At 36.7% G+C, this 5,869-nt stretch overlaps 1 pseudogene; it reads right to left on the reverse strand.

The window, feature by feature from the left end:
- Nucleotides 1–1,787: 1,787 nt before the first annotated feature.
- Nucleotides 1,788–2,970, reverse strand: LOC101593894 (annotated as a pseudogene).
- Nucleotides 2,971–5,869: the final 2,899 nt, after the last annotated feature.

The raw sequence follows: 5,869 nt of genomic DNA on the forward strand, positions 1-5,869 counted from the left end.
AGCAAGTTCAAAACTTGACTTATAGACTTAAAGGAATTACAGCTATAGCATCACATAAATCGAGATGCTTAGAAAACATCCAAGAATCAGCCAGCATATAACTGTTTTTCTTTCTAAATATTAGGTAGCATTATGCCTTTCTATCAATGGCACAAAATCTTATATGCATTTCTGTACTTCACAGAGAGTATCAATCTCTATAAGGAGTGAATGGTGAAAGGCTTAACTAGAAAATAATGATAAGATACAAACTTGTAGGTTAGTATAAAGAAACCAAAAATTTTAAAGTAAGACTTAAAGACTTAAGTGAAACTATATGATAACTTATGAATAAAGGTGCTTTTCTGCTATAATTGTTTTTCTTTCTTTATCCAGTTTATAAACGGAAGATTTATTTAACAAGTTTTACTTAGTTCAATACATTAAAAAAAAATTCACAATAGAAGGAAAGATTTAAAACAAAGCCTCAGAATTCCATACAAACATGACCAAACTCCTAAAATTTTGGTATTACAACTCAAAATTGACCCAGATCTTTAAAAAAAGTATACACTCATGTGACTTACAGAGATATTAAACCAAAACCAAAATCCTATAATTAACAAACATACCAAATATTGTCACTTTGAATTGTAGACACAGATCCTATATTTGAGCTTTTCAGAAAAGCATGCCTTTTAACATGCATCTCAAGTTTTCAATGTATTGTGGTGTAAGAGCAACATTTAACATAGGTGAAACTGCTTTTTAAGAGGTACTTTTTTTTTTATTTTGAGAGAGAAAAAGAGAGAGAATTGGTGCTCCAGGCCCTCTAGCCACTGCAATCAAACTGTAGGTGCCTGTACCACCTTGTGTGCATGCGTCACCTTGTACATCTGCCTTATGTGGGTTCTGGGGAGTTGAACCTGGGTCCTTAGGCTTCACAGGCAAGTACCTTAACTGCTGAGTCATCTTTCCAGCCCCATGTAACTGCTTTAAAACTGAATATGCTTACTGTTTAAGTACACTCCTACAACATAACTCACTTGAGGAAAGCTGAAAGTTGTTTTAACAGTTATGGTCAATACTGAACTTTGTTATTACATCCTAGATGAATGTTTCATTGTTCAAACTTACTGGGCTTAAAGATTTAACCAATCTTAACATTCATTTTATAGTAAGGATGAATCACAAGCCTGTAATACAAAACTGTTCTTTTTCTTTTTTTAAGTAAAAGATGGCTGGAGAGATGCTTAGTTGTTATATGCTTGCTTGTGAAACCTAAGAGGCGAGTAAGAGGCTCGATTCCCCAGGACCCACATAAGTCAGATTCATAGGTGGCACATGCATCTGGAATTTGTTGTAGCGGCTAAAGGCCTTGCCGTGCCCATCCTCTCTCTCTCTCTCTCTCTCTCTCTCTCTCTCTCTCTCTCTCTCTCTCTCTCTCTATCTCTATCTCTTTCTCTCTCTCCCTTTCACTCTCTATTGCTCTAAAATAAATAAATAAAAATAAACAGAAACAATTTTTCACAAAAACCAAGAGATTTGGGAGTTAGTGCTCAGCTCTCTTCGAAAGAAAGAAAGAAAGAAAGAAAGAAAGAAAGAAAGAAAGAAAGAAAGAAAGAAAGAAAGAAAGAAAGAAAGAAAGAAAAAAAGAAAGAAAATTGACCAGCTGTGATCAGAAGCAATTATATTTCCCATTTACCAATCATACTAGATACACTAGACATCCCCCCCCCCACTCTACCCAACTCCTATAAATGCAGAACTTTTATTTTGGTAGTAGCTGTTTAGTGCTCCTTCTCTCCCTAAGCAAAGTTTGACTGATAGTCACTGGAGATTTCCTGCAGAACTTGGTCATATCCACTCATACTACTCTGACTACCATAGTCACCTCCATAACCGCCACTCAGCTGCTGGTGAGTAGGACCCCCATAACTACACAGGTTACAGAAGCCCAACCCTCCCATCATTTGGCTTCCATCAGCACCACCATTTGCCCCTGATGTAGAATTCAAAAAGAATTCTGTGTAGCTGTGATTGTAAGACCCTCCAGTTGTTCCTGCAGTAGAATTCAAACAAGCTCTCCTTATCTGTGTTGCATATTAGCCTTCTCTTTGGCCATAGCTGCCACAGAACCCTCATGAATAGCAAATACAAAATCCGCCTCACCAGTATTTCTGCCATCAGGACCTATCTCAATGTGTACTCTTATAGGATTGAGAAGTGAGAAAAAATTACAAATCTCATTCTCAGTGGCTCTGTAAGGCAACTCCCTCATGTGTACACAGTGCCCTATGGTACTCTGGAAATTGGACCAACCATCTCCATATCTATGACCAGACATTCCTGAGAAACAATAATTGAGGACTTTTCAAAATCTGTCAGACCAAAAACCATACCCATCATTATAGCCACCACAATCATTGTAGCCTCCATAACCTTCACCGTAGGTACCTCTCCTCATCCTTTCAATGTCAGCTCTTCTCCTACAGTGATATTATACCTTCTACCAGCCCCGGGCCTATCATAAGGACCTGGACACTGCATGGCTATGAGCTTTTGAGGGGGATCATAGTGGGTTTGGACTTCAGCTCTGCTATTCTTAAGATTTCAATATACCTCTGCCTTATTCTTTCCTTGTGTTTCTTTAAGGTCTTTTCAGTTATCTCCTGTGATGCAAACTGCACAAAAGCCTCCCCTATGCTCCTCCCCTGAAAGTCCTCTGGCAGTGTCATCCAATTTGGCACAATTTCCAACCCTGAAAAGAACTGAACAATTTCTTCCTTGCTACAGCCAAATGGAGATCCTCTAAGCAAAATGAAGTCATCATTGGCAGTATCAGGACTTTGGACCTGTATCCATCAACACCCAATCGATTTCAACACTGTTGGATTTCAATGCTTCTATATATATATGTCCCATGATTTCTCTGTCTTTATTCAGAGCCAATTTCACTTCATCTTCAGATTCCATTTTGACAAACACTTTGCCACTTGGTCTGCATTCTCGGACATAGATGAAATGAATAGCTGTTATGCCATTTTGGAATTTGCAATCAGAGAAGCACTTCACTTGCTTGACTGAGTAGTACCAGGGGAGGCCTTTGACCTTCACCCTGAGCCCCTCTCTGCCTTCTATACACATAGCATCATGGTAACTGTTAGGTTCTTGGTGGCACAGTTGGCTCAATGCAATTTCAATGTGGCTGGTGGCCCTGCTAGAATGTCTTCCAGGAATCTGGTCAGCAGAAACATTTCAAAAATGTTAGCTGCAGCAGCACTCTAAAGATCACGGCTAATTTTCTTCCTTCTTCCCACATACGGCTATAGCAAGATGGTAGACACTGACCAGTAGTACTTCTGCTCACGTAAGGGACTGATCATATGACTGTATATGTCATGTGACTATATTTTTTCTAAAAATAATAATATGCAATTCCAGAATTCCTGACTAAATCTTATACTTCATTATCTGAGTATATGAAGTCCTCTAAAATTGAGATGTTGAAGCCATATTCATAGATTGAAGCTATATTTGGAAATGGTACATCTATAGATAACACTTACATTGAAATAGATAATAAAGATGTGGTGTTGAATCAATCATATTAGCATTGTTAGAAGAAGACAAACCAGATTTCAGTGTCTTGTTTTCCCCCCCCTTAATATACCATTTGAGGATAGGCCAAGTGAAGACACAGTAAGAAGGGTAACTCTTCATGCTAAGAAAATAAATCTCATCAGAAACCAAAGTAATTGGCTAGAAACTTTATTTTGAATTTCTGCCTTCCAGAACTGTGATACATTTATGTTGGTTAAAATACCCAATCTATGCTGTTTTGTTATAGAGGCTCAGGCAGACTGACATATTTTCATTCTTTCATTCATTTTGAAGGATTTTTTTGAATGATAGTGGTTGTTAATTCTTGTTTTATGAACATTAATAGAGCATGACTTAATGAGAAACATGAATGGTTCCAGTGATTTCTCTGTTAGTATGTAGTTAGGAATATTTACCAACTTGAAAACTATCTCCAGTTGTAGGATTGATCAAACACTGACTCTAAAATTTAGGATGAGTAGTTAAAAAAAAAAAAAATTCAAGAAAACCCTGAATATAATATGAATCCCTTAGAACTTGGAGACTGAAATAAACTATGCTAAAACAATATAAAATAGGAATTATTCTTCAAAGATGACAGAGTGACTGTGTCCATGGACCTGCCCATCAGAGAAACCTGCATAACAAGGGAAAGTTTTCAAAAACCAAGAAGAATTTAAAAACCTTGAATAATATCCTAAATGCATACAAAAGAGGAAGAATATTAAATAATAAATATTTAAAAATTCAATTTGTATCATGAAATACTCCCTCCCTCCACCCACCTCTGTTTCTAGTTCAGTGTGATGGAAATGCCAGTTCAGCTCAGATATCTTAGATAAAATGCAACAAATCCTTAGGATGATATGAAACTATTGACAAGAAGAATCAGAAAATCTGTAAGAAGTTGAGACTGAATGAGGTAGCAGAAAAACTGCCAGAAATAAACTTCTGGTTCCCAGTTGCATAATGCTGAATTCTATAATACATTTCAAAGAAAATTCAAATGCATTTTTTACAAATTTATACAATACATAAAAGAGAAACACTTCCATATTCACATGGTCAGAGAAGCAGAATTTTGATAAAAAAAAAATCCAAACAGATCTGTATCAAGAAAATATTACTGCAGATAAGTATCTCTTATGAATATAGACAGACAAAACCTCAATGACTTCAGGAAACTGAATTCATCAACACAGTAGAAAGTTTATATGCCACTAGTAGTATTAATGTCAGGATTCTAAGTTTGACTTAACTTGGAAGTCAGTGAGTACACCTAATAAAAGTAATTCAGCAACAACAAATAAAATATTAATAATCATGTTAATGTACAAAACTTTAATTGACAAAATAAAAACAATTCACTATAAAAATTCTCAAATATTAGTAATAAAAGAAGTTCTACCTAAGATTCAACAAATGAAATGCACACATACACACACACACACACACAGAGAGAGAGAGAGAGAGAGAGAGAGAGAGAGAGAGAGAGAGAGAGAGAGAGAGAAAGAGAAAGAGAGAGAAAGAGAGAGAGACAGAGAGAGTCGTATTGGATATTAAAGACTGAATACCTTTCCATCAGTTCAGAAACAAGACAAAGATATTTACTGTAGCCATTTCTACTCAATATTTTTCTGGAGATTTAAGGTGGAATAGTTATGTAGTAATAGGAAGAAAGGTACTCAAGTGGCAAAGGAAGTCAAAAAAATTGTCTATATTCGGTTCACAGATGTATAATGCACATTGTGCTGAGAAAACACTGAAAACTCTACTAATTAATAAATTTGTTATGTAAGGTTACACAAGAAAAATAAAAATTAAAAATGTAGGGCTGGAGAGATGGCTTAGCAGTTAAGTGCTTGCCTGTGAAGCCTAAGGACCCCGGTTCGAGGCTCGATTCTCCAGGACCCACGTTAGCCAGATGCACAAGGGGGCACATGCATCTGGAGTTCGCTTGCAGTGGCTGGAAGTCCTGGCATGCCCATTTTCTCTCTCTATCTGTCTGTTTCTGTCTCTGTCACTCTCAAATAAATAAATTTAAAAAGTGAACCACCACAACAAAAAAATAAAAATGTATTTCTAAAATAGTGCAAAAATAAAGAAAACAGCCCATAAAAGGATCATATCAAAAAGAGCAAATGCTGGGCTAGAATAATGGCTAGGAAGTTAAGGCATTTGCCTGCAAACCCTGTGGACCCATGTTCAACTCTCCCATACCCACTTAAGCCATATACACAAGGTAGCACATGTGCATGGTGATTGTTGACAGTGGCTGGAGACCCTG

The sequence above is a fragment of the Jaculus jaculus genome, chromosome 1 (genome assembly GCF_020740685.1).
Source record: "Jaculus jaculus isolate mJacJac1 chromosome 1, mJacJac1.mat.Y.cur, whole genome shotgun sequence".
NCBI classification, from domain to species: Eukaryota; Metazoa; Chordata; class Mammalia; order Rodentia; family Dipodidae; genus Jaculus; species Jaculus jaculus.